This window comes from Hakea prostrata, chromosome 5 (genome assembly GCF_041222555.1).
Source record: "Hakea prostrata isolate BN-2017 chromosome 5, UWA_Hpros_2, whole genome shotgun sequence".
In the NCBI taxonomy this organism is placed as follows: Eukaryota; Viridiplantae; Streptophyta; class Magnoliopsida; order Proteales; family Proteaceae; genus Hakea; species Hakea prostrata.
In genome coordinates, this window is record NC_142604.1 from 18,701,705 (window position 1) to 18,724,942 (window position 23,238).

At 36.9% G+C, this 23,238-nt stretch overlaps 3 pseudogenes; all 3 read left to right on the forward strand.

Moving 5' to 3' along the window:
* The first annotated feature begins 1,533 nt into the window (after nt 1-1,533).
* Nucleotides 1,534-2,029, forward strand: LOC149015598 (non-specific lipid-transfer protein pseudogene; annotated as a pseudogene).
* A 14,898-nt stretch (nt 2,030-16,927) lies between these two features.
* LOC149015599 (non-specific lipid-transfer protein pseudogene) lies at nt 16,928-17,423 on the forward strand (annotated as a pseudogene).
* Nucleotides 17,424-20,765: 3,342 nt separating this feature from the next.
* On the forward strand, nt 20,766-21,346 carry LOC149015600 (non-specific lipid-transfer protein pseudogene; annotated as a pseudogene).
* Nucleotides 21,347-23,238: the final 1,892 nt, after the last annotated feature.

Genomic DNA, 23,238 nt, shown 5'->3' on the forward strand with positions numbered 1-23,238 from the left:
AGTGTATGATAAACACGTTCCCTAAGCATTTCTTGAACAATTATGAAATAAGAATAAGTTTAATAAACATTCTATAGAGAGCACTCTCCTAAGAAGTGTTAATTATTAAAAAAATAATAATATTGAAAGATTATAACCTACTCATTCAAAGGGGCTGTGAATTTTAAGGAATTAAAAGGAACTTTACTCTCCAAAATTAAAAAACATACACCTAGTTGGATTCCATTTTGTCATTTGTGAGTATCAAGCAACAAACTTGCTAAACAACTAAAGTGGAAAACTGTTCCGAACTAGGTTCCTTTGGAGCATCAGCTTCCATCTCATTAACAATAGGAAGAAGAAAAGGTTGCACGTCAAAAGAAGTTCTCTTCTTGGCAACTAATATTTATAAATAACCACAATCGGATAGACATTCTAAATTGGTGAGAGATGCATTATACATCGCGTGAATAGTAGGGACTCCAACGCACAAAATAAGCTCTTGCTACTGAGAGGTTTCACTGTTGTGTCATGAATGGTTCCTGAGCATTGAAATGAACAACTCCTAGGTGTTTTGAGATAGATCCCATTCTCACCCCCCCCCATCAAAGTTAAGTCTGAACTATAATCGATTAAGATAATTGAAAATAAAAGTCTAGAAAGCCGCGTTCGAATTTCTTATGGGATTTTCAACGGTTAACTGGATATGTTTACTCAGAGAGAAGCGGTAAGATTGAGAAAGGGGAAATGAATGAGTGTTCTGAAAATCTTACAGTCTTCATTCAATACAATAGCTATTCTTGTATTTACACTCATTTTATGTAATGTTCAGCGTACTATACCTATATCGTATGCATATTACTCTTTTTCTCCTTCTTCAACATTCCCATAGACATATAATTTATAATCAGGATTTGTACCAAAGAAATTATACATATTAAAAGAAAAAAGAATACCAACCGCCCACATCGGTCTTGCACGAAGATGGAAACTGATGGGAGTGCGCTAAAGATATTAAGTCGCAAGGGTTTTGGGTTGCACTAGGGGCTGATTGGTCTTTCCACACACTCGTCAATCTATGCTTTATGTAGTGGGTGCAAGAACCACATGGATGATCACCACTGGATGATTGAAGTTGTAAGATATGTAATTACAGGTTGGTTCTAAAAACTAAAACACAAGCAAACTCAAATCGAATGAGTAGGTGACCCGAATTCCCAAAATGGTCCCGTTAGTCTGCTAGTTTGTTCTTTCAAATTAGAATTCTAATCAAAACCAACGAAAAAAAGTTAATTAGAAAATTCATTTACGCTTACCATTTTAGAGAGAATCCACGTAAGCAAAACGACAAAGACATCGAAAAGCATTCAAATCTCAACCACCATCAATCCTCCAAGCCAAACAAGGAGACCAGAACCACCTAAGAAGTTTGTTACGCCCTTCTCTTATAAATAAACACATAGAAAGGCGTATCTCATTGCATTGATCTAGCAAAACACTAGGAGAAAAGAAAGAGACAGGTGAACATCAAGGAGCTTGGAAGTACGTGTAACTATGGCCAATTCTAGTGTCCTGAAGGTTGTGTGCCTTGTTTGGGTTTGCATGGTTGTGGCAGCACCACATGCTGCAGATGCCCTAACATGTGGTCAAGTGGTCTCTCGATTGGCTTCTTGCCTCACCTTTCTGCGCAACGGAGGAAAGGTGTCTTGGGCTTGTTGCGATTCCGTGAAAGCACTCAACTCCGCCGCAAGAACCACTCCTGACCGTCAGGTGGCTTGTCGTTGTCTCAAGAATGCCTATAGAGCCACTCCCGGAATCAAGGGAGGCAATGCTGCAGCACTTCCCGGCAAATGTGGTGTCCACCTTCCCTACAAGATTAGCCCTTCCATTGATTGCTCCAAGTATATTTTCATCATCTAGAAAACCCCGTTAATTTTCAAATCATTTCTATTCCGACCGTGAATCTCAAACTCTTAGATATGAGAATTTCATAATGGTTAAGTGATTCTTTTATGACTAACATTCAGATTTCGTTACGTTTTCAGGGTGAGGTGAAGTGAAAGTGCATAGAGGCGAAGAAGATCAATAAACATGTCTAGATCCTGCAATTTCATATTAGTGCTAGAGAAGTTTGATAGTCTCTCATTATCAATGTTCTAACATATAATTGTAAGGCAGTTGAGCTGGTTGTCTGTCTCCTAGTTTTGGTGACTCTACGAAATAAATATTAACATTGCCCCTTCTTGCAAACTCATTCCTACTTACGCATAAAATTTTCATTTCTTTATATTATTATAGAGACTAAAACTCGGAAGCACTCATTTTCCATATTCGGGTAATAGATTGGCATGGTGGTAAATTCGTGTTTGGAAATGTCTTGGTGTAGGTAAACGTGGGCGCCCAACCCCTATGTAGCATTTCCTTGATTCTTATTATATGAAAGTGGATGAAAGAATAGAGAAGCAAATAGTTTTCTATGTATATTGAAGGGCAAATTTGTGCCATGTTGCCGATTTGGCCATTAGAACATTACCATACAATACTAAGAACGCTTCCCCTTGTCACACCAGGTGATTTGATTTCAAATCTCCCATCCTCGTTGTTTATTTGTAAACCAACATTCTTGTAAATTTTATACAACCTTTTTAGCATTCTTAAATTGTGGGCTATAACGTGCAAAAACAAGCCAAACCGACATGCAAAAAAAAAAAAAAAAAAATTTTTTTGTCTCATACCCAATGTTTTGTCAAATGTCCCCGACATTGTGAGGAGGATGATTCAAGATAAAAAAAACAAGAAGGGAGACAAGATTAGATTGTGTTAGCAAGTCTCGGTTCAAGGGCTTGACTGGCAGCTTCACTGAGCCCAACCTAGCGATAGCCTTGACAATCACTTTTTCTAAGAGCTACTAAAATAAACTTTATTCTGCAAAAATAAAGACACAAAATTAAAAAAGGATACACCTGGTTGAATTCCATTTTGTCATTTGCCAGTATAAAGCAACAAATTTGCTAAACAACAAAAGCGGAAAACTGTTCTGAACTATGTTCTTTTCGGACACATCTACTTCCATCTCATTAACAATAGGAAGAAGAAAAGTTTTGTATTTCAAAAGAAGTTCTCTTCTTGGCAACTAATTTTGATAAATAACCACAATCAGATAGAGTTTCTAAATTGGTGACAGATTCATTATACATTGCGTGCATAGTTGGAACTCCTACGTACAAAAGAAACTCTTGCTACAGGAGATTTCACTGTTGTGGCGTGAATGGTTCCTGAGCATTTAAATGAACAAATCCTATGTGTTTTTGGAAAGATCCCATCCGCCCCCCCCCCCAAATCAAAGAACTCTAAACTACAACTGATTATGATAATTGCAAATAAGGATCTTGGAAGCCCTGTTCAAATTGCTTATGCGATTTTAAACGGCTAACTTGATATGGTTACTCTGAGCAGAAACGGTAAGATTGAGAAAGGGGAAATGAATGATTTATCTGTTCTGATAATTTGATAGAGAGTACACGGCCTAGATTGATCACTCTTCAAATCTTACAATCTAATTCAATACAATAGCTACTCTTATATTTACAAGCAGACAAGATTGAAATTGTATTAGCAAGTCTCTGTTCAAGAACTTGACTCCCAGCTTCACTGATCCCAGCCTAGCCATGGCCTTCACAATCCCTTTTTCTAAGACACTACGAAATTAGGTTGTATAAATTATGGATAGGTCCTTTATTTGTTATTATTTTTTTCTTTTTTGCAATTACTAGAGTCTGTTTGATAACAATTCTACGACAATATTTCTTTGTGGAAACATTTTTTGTTTTTTTACGTTTGTATGTTTTTAAAAAGTTTTGGACTTTTTTTAGTGTATGATAAACACGTTCCCTAAGCATTTCTTGTACAATTATGAAATAAGAATAAGTTTAATAAACAATCTATAGAGACCACTCTCCTAAGAAGTGTTAATTATTAAAAAAATAATAATATTGAAAGATTATAACCTACTCATTCAAAGGGGCTGTGAATTTTAAGGAATTAAAAGGAACTTTACTCTCCAAAATTAAAAAACATACACCTAGTTGGATTCCATTTTGTCATTTGTGAGTATCAAGCAACAAACTTGCTAAACAACTAAAGTGGAAAACTGTTCCGAACTAGGTTCCTTTGGAGCATCAGCTTCCATCTCATTAACAATAGGAAGAAGAAAAGGTTGCACGTCAAAAGAAGTTCTCTTCTTGGCAACTAATATTTATAAATAACCACAATCGGATAGACATTCTAAATTGGTGAGAGATGCATTATACATCGCGTGAATAGTAGGGACTCCAACGCACAAAATAAGCTCTTGCTACTGAGAGGTTTCACTTGTTGTGTCATGAATGGTTCCCGAGCATTGAAATGAACAACTCCTAGGTGTTTTGAGATAGATCCCATTCTCACCCCCCCATCAAAGTTAATTCTGAACTATAATCGATTAAGATAATTGAAAATAAAAGTCTAGAAAGCCCCGTTCGAATTTCTTATGGGATTTTCAACGGTTAACTGGATATGTTTACTCGTAGAGAAGCGGTAAGATTGAGAAAGGGGAAATGAATGAGTGTTCTGAAAATTTGCTAGACAAGACACGGCCTAGATTGGTCACTCCTAAAATCTTACAGTCTTCATTCAATACAATAGCTATTCTTGTATTTACACTCATTTTATGTAATGTTCAGCGTACTATACCTATATCGTATGCATATTACTCTTTTTCTCCTTCTTCAACATTCCCATAGACATATAATTTATAATCAGGATTTGTACCAAAGAAATTATACATATTAAAAGAAAAAAGAATACCAACCGCCCACATCGGTCTTGCACGAAGATGGAAACTGATGGGAGTGCGCTAAAGATATTAAGTCGCAAGGGTTTTGGGTTGCACTAGGGGCTGATTGGTCTTTCCACACACTCGTCAATCTATGCTTTATGTAGTGGGTGCAAGAACCACATGGATGATCACCACTGGATGATTGAAGTTGTAAGATATGTAATTACAGAGTTGGTTCTAAAAACTAAAACACAAGCAAACTCAAGTCGAATGAGTAGGTGACCCGGAATTCCCAAAATGGTCCCGTTAGTCTGCTAGTTTGTTCTTTCAAATTAGAATTCTAATCAAAACCAACGAAAAAAAGTTAATTAGAAAATTCATTTACGCTTACCATTTTAGAGAGAATCCACGTAAGCAAAACGACAAAGACATCGAAAAGCATTCAAATCTCAACCACCATCAATCCTCCAAGCCAAACAAGGAGACCAGAACCACCTAAGAAGTTTGTTACGCCCTTCTCTTATAAATAAACACATAGAAAGGCGTATCTCATTGCATTGATCTAGCAAAACACTAGGAGAAAAGAAAGAGACAGTGTGAACATCAAGGAGCTTGGAAGTACGTGTAACTATGGCCAATTCTAGTGTCCTGAAGGTTGTGTGCCTTGTTTGGGTTTGCATGGTTGTGGCAGCACCACATGCTGCAGATGCCCTAACATGTGGTCAAGTGGTCTCTCGATTGGCTTCTTGCCTCACCTTTCTCGCAACGGGAGGAAAGGTGTCTTGGGCTTGTTGCGATTCCGTGAAAGCACTCAACTCCGCCCGCAAGAACCACTCCCGACCGTCGGGTGGCTTGTCGTTGTCTCAAGAATGCCTATAGAGCCACTCCCGGAATCAAGGGAGGCAATGCTGCAGCACTTCCCGGCAAATGTGGTGTCCACCTTCCCTACAAGATTAGCCCTTCCATTGATTGCTCCAAGTATATTTTCATCATCTAGAAAACCCCGTTAATTTTCAAATCATTTCTATTCCGACCGTGAATCTCAAACTCTTAGATATGAGAATTTCATAATGGTTAAGTGATTCTTTTATGACTAACATTCAGATTTCGTTACGTTTTCAGGGTGAGGTGAAGTGAAAGTGCATAGAGGCGAAGAAGATCAATAAACATGTCTAGATCCTGCAATTTCATATTAGTGCTAGAGAAGTTTGATAGTCTCTCATTATCAATGTTCTAACATATAATTGTAAGGCGTTGAGCTGGTTGTCTGTCTCCTAGTTTTGGTGACTCTACGAAATAAATATTAACATTGCCCCTTCTTGCAAACTCATTCCTACTTACGCATAAAATTTTCATTTCTTTATATTATTATAGAGACTAAAACTCGGAAGCACTCATTTTCCATATTCGGGTAATAGATTGGCATGGTGGTAAATTCGTGTTTGGAAATGTCTTGGTGTAGGTAAACGTGGGCGCCCAACCCCTATGTAGCATTTCCTTGATTCTTATTATATGAAAGTGGATGAAAGAATAGAGAAGCAAATAGTTTTCTATGTATATTGAAGGGCAAATTTGTGCCATGTTGCCGATTTGGCCATTAGAACATTACCATACAATACTAAGAACGCTTCCCCTTGTCACACCAGGTGATTTGATTTCAAATCTCCCATCCTCGTTGTTTATTTGTAAACCAACATTCTTGTAAATTTTATACAACCTTTTTAGCATTCTTAAATTGTGGGCTATAACGTGCAAAAACAAGCCAAACCGACATGCAAAAAAAAAAAAAAAAAAAATTTTTTTGTCTCATACCCAATGTTTTGTCAAATGTCCCCGACATTGTGAGGAGGATGATTCAAGATAAAAAAAACAAGAAGGGAGACAAGATTAGATTGTGTTAGCAAGTCTCGGTTCAAGGGCTTGACTGGCGGCTTCACTTGAGCCCAACCTAGCGATAGCCTTGACAATCACTTTTTCTAAGAGCTACTAAAATAAACTTTATTCTGCAAAAATAAAGACACAAAATTAAAAAAGGATACACCTGGTTGAATTCCATTTTGTCATTTGCCAGTATAAAGCAACAAATTTGCTAAACAACAAAAGCGGAAAACTGTTCTGAACTATGTTCTTTTTCGGACACATCTACTTCCATCTCATTAACAATAGGAAGAAGAAAAGTTTTGTATTTCAAAAGAAGTTCTCTTCTTGGCAACTAATTTTGATAAATAACCACAATCAGATAGAGTTTCTAAATTGGTGACAGATTCATTATACATTGCGTGCATAGTTGGAACTCCTACGTACAAAAGAAACTCTTGCTACAGGAGATTTCACCGTTGTGGCGTGAATGGTTCCGAGCATTTAAATGAACAAATCCTATGTGTTTTTGGAAAGATCCCATCCGCCCCCCCCAAATCAAAGATACTCTAAACTACAACTGATTATGATAATTGCAAATAAGGATCTTGGAAGCCCTTCAAATTGCTTATGCGATTTTAAACGGCTAACTTGATATGGTTACTCGGAGGGAAACGGTAAGATTGAGAAAGGGGAAATGAATGATTTATCTGTTCTGATAATTTGATAGAGAGTACACGGCCTAGATTGATCACTCTTCAAATCTTACAATCTAATTCAATACAATAGCTACTCTTATATTTACAGAAAGATTGAAATTGTATTAGCAAGTCTCGTTTTCAAGAACTTGACTCCCCCCTTTCTCGCTCCCCGCCTAGCCATGGCCTTCACCATTCCTTTTTCTAAGACACTACGAAATTAGGTTGTATAAATTATGGATAGGTCCTTTATTTGTGATTATTTTTTTCTTTTTTGCAATTACTAGAGTCTGTTTGATAACAAATCTACGACAATATTTCTTTGCGGAAACATTTTTTATTTTTTACGTTTGTATGCTTTTAAAGTTTTGGACTTTTTTGATGATAAACACGTTCCCTAAGCATTTCTTGACTTTTTCTGCTTGTTTTAAGGAATTAAAGGAACTTTACTCTCCAAAAAAAATTAAAAACATACACCTGGTTGGTCTTTCCATTTTGTCATTTGTGAGTATCAAGCAACAAACTTGCTAAACAACTAAAGTGGAAAACTGTTCCGAACTAGGTTCCTTTGGAGCATCAGCTTCCATCTCATTAACAATAGGAAGAAGAAAAGCTTGCACGTCAAAAGAAGTTCTCTTCTTGGCAACTAATATTTATAAATAACCACAATCGGATAGCCATTCTAAATTGGTGAGAGATGCATTATACATCGCGTGAATAGTAGGGACTCCAACGCACAAAATAAGCTCTTGCTACTGGAGGTTTCACTGTTGTGTCATGAATGGTTCCTGAGCATTGAAATGAACAACTCCTAGGTGTTTTGAGATAGATCCCATTCTCACCCCCCCATCAAAGTTAAGTCTGAACTATAATCGATTAAGATAATTGAAAATAAAAGTCTAGAAAGCCCCGTTCGAATTTCTTATGGGATTTTCAACGGTTAACTGGATATGTTTACTCAGAGAGAAGCGGTAAGATTGAGAAAGGGGAAATGAATGAGTGTTCTGAAAATTTGCTAGACAGTACACGGCCTAGATTGGTCACTCCTAAAATCTTACAGTCTTCATTCAATACAATAGCTATTCTTGTATTTACACTCATTTTATGTAATGTTCAGCGTACTATACCTATATCGTATGCATATTACTCTTTTTTCTCCTTCTTCAACATTCCCATAGACATATAATTTATAATCGGATTTGTACCAAAGAAATTATACATATTAAAAGAAAAAGAATACCAACCGCCCACATCGGTCTTGCACGAAGATGGAAACTGTGGGAGTGCGCTAAAGATATTAAGTCGCAAGGGTTTTTGGTTGCACTAGGGGCTGATTGGTCTTTCCACACACTCGTCAATCTATGCTTTATGTAGTGGGTGCAAGAACCACATGGATGATCACCACTGGATGATTGAAGTTGTAAGATATGTAATTACAGGTTGGTTCTAAAAACTAAAACACAAGCAAACTCAAATCGAATGAGTAGGTGACCCAGAATTCCCAAAATGGTCCCGTTAGTCCGCTAGTTTGTTCTTTCAAATTAGAATTCTAATCAAAACCAACGAAAAAAGTTAATTAGAAAATTCATTTACGCTTACCATTTTAGAGAGAATCCACGTAAGCAAACGACAAAGACATCGAAAAGCATTCAAATCTCAACCACCATCAATCCTCCAAGCCAAACAAGGAGACCAAACCACCTAAGAGTTTGTTACGCCCTTCTCTTATAAATAAACACATAGAAAGGCGTATCTCATTGCATTGATCTAGCAAAACACTAGGAGAAAAGAAAGAGCAGGTGAACATCAAGGAGCTTGGAAGTACGTGTAACTATGGCCAATTCTAGTGTCCTGAAGGTTGTGTGCCTTGTTTGGGTTTGCATGGTTGTGGCAGCACCACATGCTGCAGATGCCCTAACATGTGGTCAAGTGGTCTCTCGATTGGCTTCTTGCCTCACCTTTCTCGCCGGAGGAAGGTGTCTTGGGCTTGTTGCGATTCCGTGAAAGCACTCAACTCCGCCGCAAGAACCACTCCGACCGTCGGGTGGCTTGTCGTTGTCTCAAGAATGCCTATAGAGCCACTCCCGGAATCAAGGGAGGCAATCTCAGCACTTCCCGCAAATGTGGTGTCCACCTTCCCTACAAGATTAGCCCTTCCATTGATTGCTCCAAGTATATTTTCATCATCTAGAAAACCCCGTTAATTTTCAAATCATTTCTATTCCGACCGTGAATCTCAAACTCTTAGATATGAGAATTTCATAATGGTTAAGTGATTCTTTTATGACTAACATTCAGATTTCGTTACGTTTTCAGGGTGAGGTGAAGTGAAAGTGCATAGAGGCGAAGAAGATCAATAAACATGTCTAGATCCTGCAATTTCATATTAGTGCTAGAGAAGTTTGATAGTCTCTCATTATCAATGTTCTAACATATAATTGTAAGGCAGTTGAGCTGGTTGTCTGTCTCCTAGTTTTGGTGACTCTACGAAATAAATATTAACATTGCCCCTTCTTGCAAACTCATTCCTACTTACGCATAAAATTTTCATTTCTTTATATTATTATAGAGACTAAAACTCGGAAGCACTCATTTTCCATATTCGGGTAATAGATTGGCATGGTGGTAAATTCGTGTTTGGAAATGTCTTGGTGTAGGTAAACGTGGGCGCCCAACCCCTATGTAGCATTTCCTTGATTCTTATTATATGAAAGTGGATAAAAGAATAGAGAAGCAAATAGTTTTCTATGTATATTGAAGGGCAAATTTGTGCCATGTTGCCGATTTGGCCATTAGAACATTACCATACAATACTAAGAACGCTTCCCCTTGTCACACCAGGTGATTTGATTTCAAATCTCCCATCCTCGTTGTTTATTTGTAAACCAACATTCTTGTAAATTTTATACAACCTTTTTAGCATTCTTAAATTGTGGGCTATAACAAAATTTTTTTTTTTGTCTCATACCCAATGTTTTGTCAAATGTCCCCGACATTGTGAGGAGGATGATTCAAGATAAAAAAAACAAGAAGGGAGACAAGATTAGATTGTGTTAGCAAGTCTCGGTTCAAGGGCTTGACCGGGCGGCTTCACCGAGCCCAACCTAGCGATAGCCTTGACAATCACTTTTTCTAAGAGCTACTAAAATAAACTTTATTCTGCAAAAATAAAGACACAAAATTAAAAAAGGATACACCTGGTTGAATTCCATTTTGTCATTTGCCAGTATAAAGCAACAAATTTGCTAAACAACAAAAGCGGAAAACTGTTTTGAACTATGTTCTTTTCGGACACATCTACTTCCATCTCATTAACAATAGGAAGAAGAAAAGTTTTGTATTTCAAAAGAAGTTCTCTTCTTGGCAACTAATTTTGATAAATAACCACAATCAGATAGAGTTTCTAAATTGGTGACAGATTCATTATACATTGCGTGCATAGTTGGAACTCCTACGTACAAAAGAAACTCTTGCTACAGGAGATTTCATTGTTGTGGCGTGAATGGTTCCTGAGCATTTAAATGAACAAATCCTATGTGTTTTTGGAAAGATCCCATCCGCCCCCCCCCCAAATCAAAGAACTCTAAACTACAACTGATTATGATAATTGCAAATAAGGATCTTGGAAGCCCCGTTCAAATTGCTTATGCGATTTTAAACGGCTAACTTGATATGGTTACTCTGAGTAGAAACGGTAAGATTGAGAAAGGGGAAATGAATGATTTATCTGTTCTGATAATTTGATAGAGAGTACACGGCCTAGATTGATCACTCTTCAAATCTTACAGTCTAATTCAATACAATAGCTACTCTTATATTTACAGGCAGACAAGATTGAAATTGTATTAGCAAGTCTCGTTCAAGAACTTGACTGCCAGCTTTACTGATCCCAGCCTAGCCATGGCCTTCACAATCCCTTTTTCTAAGACACTACGAAATTAGGTTGTATAAATTATGGATAGGTCCTTTATTTGTGATTATTTTTTTCTTTTTTGCAATTACTAGAGTCTGTTTGATAACAAATCTACGACAATATTTCTTTGCGGAAACATTTTTTTTTTTTTACGTTTGTATGCTTTTAAAAAGTTTTGGACTTTTTTTAGTGTATGATAAACACGTTCCCTAAGCATTTCTTGAACAATTATGAAATAAGAATAAGTTAAATAAACATTCTATAGAGACCACTCTCCTAAGAAGTGTTAATTATTAAAAAAATAATAATATTGAAAGATTATAACCTACTCATTCAAAGGGGCTGTGAATTTTAAGGAATTAAAAGGAACTTTACTCTCCAAAATTAAAAAAGATACACCTGGTTGGATTCCATTTTGTCATTTGTGAGTATCAAGCAACAAACTTGCTAAACAACTAAAGTGGAAAACTGTTCCGAACTAGGTTCCTTTGGAGCATCAGCTTCCATCTCATTAACAATAGGAAGAAGAAAAGGTTGCACGTCAAAAGAAGTTCTCTTCTTGGCAACTAATATTTATAAATAACCACAATCGGATAGCCATTCTAAATTGGTGAGAGATGCATTATACATCGCGTGAATAGTAGGGACTCCAACGCACAAAATAAGCTCTTGCTACTGGAGGTTTCACTGTTGTGTCATGAATGGTTCCTGAGCATTGAAATGAACAACTCCTAGGTGTTTTGAGATAGATCCCATTCTCACCCCCCCCCATCAAAGTTAAGTCTGAACTATAATTGATTAAGATAATTGAAAATAAAAGTCTAGAAAGCCCCGTTCGAATTTCTTATGGGATTTTCAACGGTTAACTGGATATGTTTACTCAGAGAGAAGCGGTAAGATTGAGAAAGGGGAAATGAATGAGTGTTCTGAAAATTTGCTAGACAGTACACGGCCTAGATTGGTCACTCCTAAAATCTTACAGTCTTCATTCAATACAATAGCTATTCTTGTATTTACACTCATTTTATGTAATGTTCAGCGTACTATACCTATATCGTATGCATATTACTCTTTTTTCTCCTTCTTCAACATTCCCATAGACATATAATTTATAATCAGGATTTGTACCAAAGAAATTATACATATTAAAAGAAAAAAAAATACCAACCGCCCACATCGGTCTTGCACGAAGATGGAAACTGATGGGAGTGCGCTAAAGATATTAAGTCGCAAGGGTTTTGGGTTGCACTAGGGGCTGATTGGTCTTTCCACACACTCGTCAATCTATGCTTTATGTAGTGGGTGCAAGAACCACATGGATGATCACCACTGGATGATTGAAGTTGTAAGATATGTAATTACAGGTTGGTTCTAAAAACTAAAACACAAGCAAACTCAAATCGAATGAGTAGGTGACCCAGAATTCCCAAAATGGTCCCGTTAGTCTCCTCTAGTTTGTTCTTTCAAATTAGAATTCTAATCAAAACCAACGAAAAAAAGTTAATTAGAAAATTCATTTACGCTTACCATTTTAGAGAGAATCCACGTAAGCAAAACGACAAACACATCGAAAAGCATTCAAATCTCAACCACCATCAATCCTCCAAGCCAAACAAGGAGACCAGAACCACCTAAGAAGTTTGTTACGCCCTTCTCTTATAAATAAACACATAGAAAGGCGTATCTCATTGCATTGATCTAGCAAAACACTAGGAGAAAAGAAAGAGACAGGTGAACATCAAGGAGCTTGGAAGTACGTGTAACTATGGCCAATTCTAGTGTCCTGAAGGTTGTGTGCCTTGTTTGGGTTTGCATGGTTGTGGCAGCACCACATGCTGCAGATGCCCTAACATGTGGTCAAGTGGTCTCTCGATTGGCTTCTTGCCTCACCTTTCTGCGCAACGGAGGAAAGGTGTCTTGGGCTTGTTGCGATTCCGTGAAAGCACTCAACTCCGCCCGCAAGAACCACTCCCGACCGTCGGGTGGCTTGTCGTTGTCTCAAGAATGCCTATAGAGCCACTCCCGGAATCAAGGGAGGCAATGCTGCAGCACTTCCCGGCAAATGTGGTGTCCACCTTCCCTACAAGATTAGCCCTTCCATTGATTGCTCCAAGTATATTTTCATCATCTAGAAAACCCCGTTAATTTTCAAATCATTTCTATTCCGACCGTGAATCTCAAACTCTTAGATATGAGAATTTCATAATGGTTAAGTGATTCTTTTATGACTAACATTCAGATTTCGTTACGTTTTCAGGGTGAGGTGAAGTGAAAGTGCATAGAGGCGAAGAAGATCAATAAACATGTCTAGATCCTGCAATTTCACATTAGTGCTAGAGAAGTTTGATAGTCTCTCATTATCAATGTTCTAACATATAATTGTAAGGCAGTTGAGCTGGTTGTGCTGTCTCCTAGTTTTGGTGACTCTACGAAATAAATATTAACATTGCCCCTTCTTGCAAACTCATTCCTACTTACGCATAAAATTTTCCTTTCTTTATATTATTATAGAGACTAAAACTCGGAAGCACTCATTTTCCATATTCGGGTAATAGATTGGCATGGTGGTAAATTCGTGTTTGGAAATGTCTTGGTGTAGGTAAACGTGGGCGCCCAACCCCTATGTAGCATTTCCTTGATTCTTATTATATGAAAGTGGATAAAAGAATAGAGAAGCAAATAGTTTTCTATGTATATTGAAGGGCAAATTTGTGCCATGTTGCCGATTTGGCCATTAGAACATTACCATACAATACTAAGAACGCTTCCCCTTGTCACACCAGGTGATTTGATTTCAAATCTCCCATCCTCGTTGTTTATTTGTAAACCAACATTCTTGTAAATTTTATACAACCTTTTTAGCATTCTTAAATTGTGGGCTATAACGTGCAAAAACAAGCCAAACCGACATGCAAAAAAAAAAAAAAAAAAATTTTTTTGTCTCATACCCAATGTTTTGTCAAATGTCCCCGACATTGTGAGGAGGATGATTCAAGATAAAAAAGGAAACAAGAAGGGAGACAAGATTAGATTGTGTTAGCGAGTCTCGGTTCAAGGGCTTGACTGGCAGCTTCATTGAGCCCAACCTAGCGATAGCCTTGACAATCACTTTTTCTAAGAGCTACTAAAATAAACTTTATTCTCCAAAAATAAAGACACAAAATTAAAAAAGGATACACCTGGTTGAATTCCATTTTGTCATTTGCTAGTATAAAGCAACAAATTTGCTAAACAACAAAAGCGGAAAACTGTTTTGAACTATGTTCTTTTTGGACACATCTACTTCCATCTCATTAACATGAGGAAGAAGAAAAGTTTTGTATTTCAAAAGAAGTTCTCTTCTTGGCAACTAATTTTGATAAATAACCACAATCAGATAGAGTTTCTAAATTGGTGACAAATTCATTATACATTGCGTGCATAGTTGGAACTCCTACGTACAAAAGAAACTCTTGCTACAGGAGATTTCACTGTTGTGGCGTGAATGGTTCCTGAGCATTTAAATGAACAAATCCTATGTGTTTTTGGAAAGATCCCATCCGCCCACCCCCCCAAATCAAAGATAACTCTCAACTATAACTGATTATGATAATTGCAAATAAAGATCTTGGAAGCCCCGTTCAAATTGCTTATGCGATTTTCAACGGCTAACTTGATATGGTTACTCGAGCGAAAACGGTAAGATTGAGAAAGGGGAAATGAATGATTTATCTGTTCTGATAATTTGATAGAGAGTACACGGCCTAGATTGATCACTCTTCAAATCTTACAATCTAATTCAATACAATAGCTACTCTTATATTTACAGGCAGACAAGATTGAAATTGTATTAGCAAGTCTCTGTTCAAGAACTTGACTGCCCAGCTTTCTGATCCCCTAGCCTAGCCATGGCCTTCACAATCCCTTTTTCTAAGACACTACCAAATTAGGTTGTATAAATTATGGATAGGTCCTTTATTTGTTATTATTTTTTTCTTTTTTGCAATTACTAGAGTCTGTTTGATAACAAATCTACGACAATATTTCTTTGCGGAAACATTTTTTATTTTTTTACGTTTGTATGCTTTTAAAAAGTTTTGGACTTTTTTTAGTGTATGATAAACACGTTCCCTAAGCATTTCTTGAACAATTATGAAATAAGAATAAGTTTAATAAACAATCTATAGAGAGCACTCTCCTAAGAAGTGTTAATTATTAAAAAAATAATAATATTGAAAGATTATAACCTACTCATTCAAAGGGGCTGTGAATTTTAAGGAATTAAAAGGAACTTTACTCTCCAAAATTAAAAAACATACACCTAGTTGGATTCCATTTTGTCATTTGTGAGTATCAAGCAACAAACTTGCTAAACAACTAAAGTGGAAAACTGTTCCGAACTAGGTTCCTTTGGAGCATCAGCTTCCATCTCATTAACAATAGGAAGAAGAAAAGGTTGCACGTCAAAAGAAGTTCTCTTCTTGGCAACTAATATTTATAAATAACCACAATCGGATAGACATTCTAAATTGGTGAGAGATGCATTATACATCGCGTGAATAGTAGGGACTCCAACGCACAAAATAAGCTCTTGCTACTGAGAGGTTTCACTGTTGTGTCATGAATGGTTCCTGAGCATTGAAATGAACAACTCCTAGGTGTTTTGAGATAGATCCCATTCTCACCCCCCCCATCAAAGTTAAGTCTGAACTATAATCGATTAAGATAATTGAAAATAAAAGTCTAGAAAGCCCCGTTCGAATTTCTTATGGGATTTTCAACGGTTAACTGGATATGTTTACTCAGAGAGGAAGCGGTAAGATTGAGAAAGGGGAAATGAATGAGTGTTCTGAAAATTTGCTAGACAGTACACGGCCTAGATTGGTCACTCCTAAAATCTTACAGTCTTCATTCAATACAATAGCTATTCTTGTATTTACACTCATTTTATGTAATGTTCAATGGTGTACACCTATATCCTATGCATATTACTCTTTTTCTCCTTCTTCAACATTCCCATAGACATATAATTTATAATCAGGATTTGTACCAAAGAAATTATACATATTAAAACAAAAAGAATACCAACCGCCCACATCGGATCTTGCACGAAGATGGAAATTGATGGGAGTGCACTAAAGATATTGAGTCGCAAGGGTTTTGGGTTGCACTAGGGGCTGATTGGTCTTTCCACACACTCGTCTATCAATGCTTCATGTAGTGGGTGCAAGAACCACATGGATGATCACCACTAGATGATTGAAGTTTTAAGATATGTAAATACGGGTTGGTTCTAAAAACTAAAACAGAACCAAACTCAAATCGAATGAGTAGGTGATCCAGGCTTCCCAAATGGTCCCGTTAGCCTGCCAGTTTGTTCATTCAAATTAGAATTCTAATGTGAAACCAACAAAAAAAAGTTAAATTGAAAATTCATTTACGCTTTCCATTTTAGAGAGAATCCACACAAGCAAAACGACAAACGCATCGAAAAGCATTCAAATCTCAACCACCATCAATCTTCCAAGCCAAACAAGGAGACCAGAACCACCTAAGAAGTTTGTTACGCCCTTCTCTTATAAATAAACACATAGAAAGGCGTATGTCATTGCATTGATCTAGCAAAACATTAGGAGAAAAGAAAGAGACAAGTGAGCATCAAGGAGCTTGGAAGTACTTGTAACTATGGCCAATTCTAGTGTCCTGAAGGTTGTGTGCCTTGTTTTGGTTTGCATGGTTGTGGCAGCACCACATGCTACAGATGCCCTGACATGTGGGCAAGTGGTCTCTCGATTGGCTTCTTGCCTCACCTTTCTGCGCAACGGAGGAAAGGTGTCTTGGGCTTGTTGCGATTCCGTGAGGGCACTCAACTCCGCCGCAAGAACCACTCCTGATCGTCGGGTGGCTTGTCGTTGTCTCAAAAATGCCTATAGAGCCACTCCCGGAATCAAGGGAGGCAATGCTGCAGCACTTCCCGGCAAATGTGGTGTCCACCTTCCCTACAAGATTAGCCCTTCCATTGATTGCTCCAAGTATATTTTCATCATCTAGAAAACCCCGTGAATTTTCAAATCCTTTCTATTCCTACCGTGAATCTCAAACTCTTAGATATGAGAATTTCATAATGGTTAAGTGATTCTTTTATGACTAACATTCAGATTTGGTTATGTTTTCAGGGTGAGGTGAAGTGAAAGTGCTTAGAGGCGAAGAAGATCAATAAACATGTCTAGATCCTGCAATTTCACATTAGTGCTAGAGAAGTTTGATAGTCTCTCGTTATCAATGTTCTAATATATAATTGTAAGGCAGTTGAGCTGGTTGTCTATCTCCTAGTTTGGGTGAGTCTACAAAATAAATATTAACATTGCCCCTATTGCAAACTCATTCCTCCTTCCGCAAAAAATTTGCCTTTCTTTATATTATTATAGAGACTAAAAATCGAAAGCACTCATTTTCCATATTCGGGTAATAGATGGGCATGGTGGTACATTCGTGTTTGGAAATGTCTTGGTGTTGGTAAACGTGGGTGCCCAACACCTAAGTTGCATTTTCTTGATTCTTAACGTATGATGGTGGATAAAAGAATAGAGAAGTAAATAGTTTTCTAGGGATATCGAAGGGCAAATTTGTGCCATGTTGCCGATTTGGCCATTAGAACATTACCATACAATACTAAGAACGCTTCCCCTTGTCACACCAAGTGATTTGATTTCAAATCTCCCATCCCCGTTGTTTATTTGTAAACCATCATTGTGGTAAATTTTATACATCCTTTTTAGCATTTTTAAAGTGTGGGCTATAACGTGCATAAACAAGCCAAACCGACATGAAAAAAAAAAAGTCTCATAAACAATGTTTTGGGACAAACAAGAAGGGAGACAAGATTAGATTGTATTAGCAACTCTCGATTCAAGGGCTTGACTGGCAGCTTCACTGAGCCCAGCCTAGCGATGGCCTTGACAATCAGTTTTTCTAAGACACTACTAAATTAGGTTGTATAAATTATGGACAGGTCCTTTATTTGTTAAAAAATAATTGTGTTTTTATTTTTTATTTTTTATTTTTAATTTTTTTAATTTTTAACGATTGTATCCTTTAAAAAAGTTTTGGAATTTTTTTTAGTGTATGATAAACACATTCCTTAAGCTTTTCTTGAACAATTACGAAATAAGAATAATTTTAATAAACAATTTGTAGAGAGCACTCTCCTAAGTATTAATTATTAAAAAAATATATATATTGAAAGATTATAACATACTCATTGAAAGGGGCTATTATTTTTAAGGAAATAAAAGAAACTTTACTCTCCAAAAATAAAAAACATAAAATTAAAAAAGTATACACCTGAACATTACACATTCCCTAAGCATTTCTTGAAGAATTACGAAATAAGAATAAGTTTAATAAACAATTTATAGACAACACTCTCCTAAGTATTAATAATTAAAAAATATATATTTTGAAAGATTATAACATACTCATTGAAAGGGGCTATGAATTTTAAGGAAATAAAAGAAACTTTACTCTCCAAAAATAAAAACATCAAATTAAAAAAGATACACCTGGTTGGATTCCATTTGTCATTTGCGAGTATCAAGGAACAAACTTGCTAAACAACTAAAGCGGAAAACTGTTCTGAACTAGGTTCTTTTTGGACTCATCAACTTCCATCTCATTAACAATAGGTATAAGAAAAGGTTTGTAGGTCAAAAGAAGTTCTCTTCTTGGCAACTAATTTTGATAAATAACCACAATCAGATAGACTTTCTAAATTGGTGAGAGATTCATTATACATCACGTCCATAGTTGGAAATCCTACGGACAAAAGAAGCTTTTGCAACAAGAGATTTCACTGTTGTGGTTTGAATGGTTCATGAGCATTGAAATGAACAAATCCTAGGTGTTTTGAGAAATATCCCATTCCCCCCCCCAATCAAAGATAAGTCTAAACTATAACTGACTATGATAATTGCAAATAAATTTGTCTTGCCCCGTTCAAATTGCTTATGAGATTTTCAACGGCTAACTTGATATGTCGGAGCAAAAACGGTGATGAAAAGGGATGAATGATATATGTATCGATAATTTGATAGAGAGTACGCTAGAATGATCACCCTTCAAATCTTACAATCGAATTCAATAGAATAACTACTCTTGTTTTTATAGGGGTTCCTTGTAATGTTCAAGGTGTACACCAATATCATCGTATGATATACTCTTTCTTGTCCCCTCTCCGACATTCCCATGGACATTTGATTTATAGTCAATATTTGTACAAAAGAAATGAAACATATTAAAATAAGAAAGAATACCAACCGCCTACATGGAAGTTTCATTGTTGTGTCATGAATGGTTCCTTAGCATTGAAATGAGCAACTCCTAGGTGTTTTGAGAAAGATCCCATTCTCACCCCCCACCCCAATCAAAGTTAAGTCTGAACTATAATTGATTAAGATAATTGAAAATAAAAATCTTGAAAGCTCCATTCTATTTTCTTATGGGATTTTCAACGGCTAACTTTATATGTTTACTCAGAGAGGAGTGGTAAGATTGAGAAAGGGGAAATGAATGATATATGTGTTCTGAAAATTTGCTAGACAGTAGACGGCCTAGATTGGTCACTCCTAAAATCTTACAGTCTTAATTCAATACAATAGCTATTCTTGTATTTACACACATTCTATGTAATCCCCCCAAGGAAAAAAAAAAAAAAAAAAAAAAAAACCCCCCCCCCCCCCCCGGAGAACCCCCCCCCCCCACCCCCTAATCCAAACAAATTTTTTTTCCCATGCGGTTCAATGGTGTACACCTATATCCTATGCATATTACCCTTTTCTGTCCTTCTTCAACATTATCGTAGACATATAATTTATAATAAGGAATTGTACCAAAGAAATTATACATATTAAATTACAAAAGAATAACAGCCGCCCACATGGATCTTGCACGAAGATGGAGATTGATGGGAGTGCACTAAAGATATTGAGTCGCAAGGGTTTTGGGTTGCACTAGGGGCTGATTGGTCTTTCCACACACTCGTCTATCAATGCTTCATGTAGTGGGTGCAAGAACTACATGGATGATCACCACTAGATGATTGATGATTTAGATATGTAAATACGGGTTGGTTCTAAAAACTAAAACAAAATGAAACTCAAATCGAATGAGCATGTGACCCAGGCTTCCCAAAATGGTCCCAATAGCCTGCCAGTTTGTTCATTCAAATTAGAATTCTAATGTGAAACTAACCAAAAAATTTTAATTAGAAAATTCATTTACGCTTTCCATTTTAGAGAGAATCCACGCAAGCAAAATGACAAACACATAGAAAAGCATTCAAATCTCAACCACCATCAATCTTCCAAGCCAAACAAGGAGACCAGAACCACCTAAGAAGTCTGTTACGCCCTTCTCTTATAAATAAACACATAGAAAGGAGTATGTCATTGCATTGATCTAGCAAAACATTAGGAGAAAAGAAAGATACAAGTGAGCATCAAGGAGCTTGGAAGTACTTGTAACTATGGCCAATTCTAGTGTCCTGAAGGTTGTGTGCCTTGTTTTGGTTTGCATGGTTGTGGCAGCACCACATGCTGCAGATGCCCTGACATGTGGGCAAGTGGTCTCTCGATTGGCTTCTTGCCTCACCTTTCTGCGCAACGGAGGAAAGGTGTCTTGGGCTTGTTGCGATTCCGTGAGGGCACTCAACTTCTCCGCAAGAACCACTCTTGACCGTCGGGTGGCTTGTCGTTGTCTCAAGAATGCCTATAGAGCCACTCCTGGAATCAAGGGAGGCAATGCTGCAGCACTTCCCAGCAAATGTGGTGTCCACCTTCCCTACAAGATTAGCCCTTCCATTGATTGCTCCAAGTATATTTTCATCATCTAGAATACCTTGTGAATTTTCAAATCCATTCTATTCCTACCGTGAATCTCAAACTCTTATATATGAGAATTTCATAATGTTTAAGTGATTCTTTTATGACTAACATTCAGATTTGGTTATGCTTTCAGGGTGAGGTGAAGAGAAAGTGCTTAGAGGCGAAGAAGATCAATAAACATGTCCAGATACTGCAATTTCACATTAGTGCTAGAGAAGTTTGATAGTCTCTTGTTATCAATGTTCTAACATATAATTGTAAGGCAGTTGAGCTAATTGTCTATCTCTTAGTTTGGGTGACTCTACAAAATAAATATTAACATTGCCCCTTATTGCAAGCTCATTCCTCCTTCCGCATTAAATGCCCTTCTTTATATTATTATAGAGACTAAAACTCAAAAGCACTCATTTTCCATATTCGGGTAATAGATGGGCATGGTCCCCCTTTTCTCTCCTGTTTTGTCTGTCCCCGCTTGTGGGTGTTCGTACGGGGGCGTTGGTTGTGTTGCGTCTCGGTTCAGGGCTTGGTTTGGCGGCTTCGCTTGGCCCCTGGTGCCTTGACAATCACTTTTTGTGAGAGCTACTATTTTTTTTTTGGGTGTTTTTTTTTTGGGGGGGGTTTTTGTGGGGGGTTTTTTTTTTTTTGGGTTTTTTTATTTTTGGGGTTTTTTTTGTGGGGGGGGGGTTGTGTTTTGGGGGGGGTTTTTTTTTTTGTTTCCACAATCGAGATAGAGTTTCTAAATTGGTGACAGATTCATTATACATTGCGTGCATAGTTGGAACTCCTACGTACAAAAGAAACTCTTGCTACGGAGATTTCATTGTTGTGGCGTGAATGGTTCTTGAGCATTTAAATGAACAAATCCTATGTGTTTTGGAAAAGATCCCATCCGCCCCCCCCCAAATCAAAGATAACTCTAAACTACAACTGATTATGATAATTGCAAATAAGGATCTTGGAAACCCCGTTCAAATTGCTTATGCGATTTTCAGCGGCTAACTTGATATGGTTACTCGAGCAAAGCGGTAAGATTGAGAAAGGGAAATGAATGATTTATACATTGTTCCGATAATTTGATAGAGAGTACACGGCCTAGATTGATCATTCTTCAAATCTTACAGTCTAATTCAATACAATAGCTACTCTTATATTCTGACAGGACAAGATTGAAATTGTATTAGCAAGTCTCGTTCAAGAACTTGACTCCCAGCTTCAGCGATCCTAGCCTAGCCATGGCCTTCACAATCCCTTTTTCTAAGACACTACCAAATTAGGTTGTATAAATTATGGATAGGTCCTTTATTTGTTATTATTTTTTCTTTTTTTGCAATTACTAGAAGTCATTGTTTGATAACAATTCTCCGACAATATTTCTTTGTGAAACATTTTTTTTTTTTTACGTTTGTATGCTTTTAAAAAGTTTTGGACTTTTTTAGTGTATGATAAACACGTTCCCTAAGCATTTCTTGTACAATTATGAAATAAGAATAAGTTTAATAAACAATCTATAGAGAGCACTCTCCTAAGAAGTGTTAATTATTAAAAAAATAATAATATTGAAAGATTATAACCTACTCATTCAAAGGGGCTGTGAATTTTAAGGAATTAAAAAGGAACTTTACTCTCCAAAATTAAAAAACATACACCTAGTTGGATTCCATTTTGTCATTTGTGAGTATCAAGCAACAAACTTGCTAAACAACTAAAGTGGAAAAGCATTATCGAACTAGGTTCCTTTGGGCATCGGCTTCCATCTCATTAACAATAGGAAGAAGAAAAGTTGCACGTCAAAAGAAGTTCTCTTCTTGGCAACTAATATTTATAAATAACCACAATCGGATAGACATTCCTAAATTGGTGAGAGATGCATTATACATCGCGTGAATAGTAGGGACTCCAACGCACAAAATAAGCTCTTGCTGCGTGAGAGGTTTCACTGTTGTGTCATGAATGGTTCTGAGCATTGAAATGAACAACTCCTAGGTGTTTTGAGATAGATCCCATTCTCACCCCCCCATCAAAGTTAAGTCCGAACTATAATCGATTAAGATAATTGAAAATAAAAGTCTAGAAAGCCCCGTTCGAATTTCTTATGGGATTTTCAACGGTTAACTG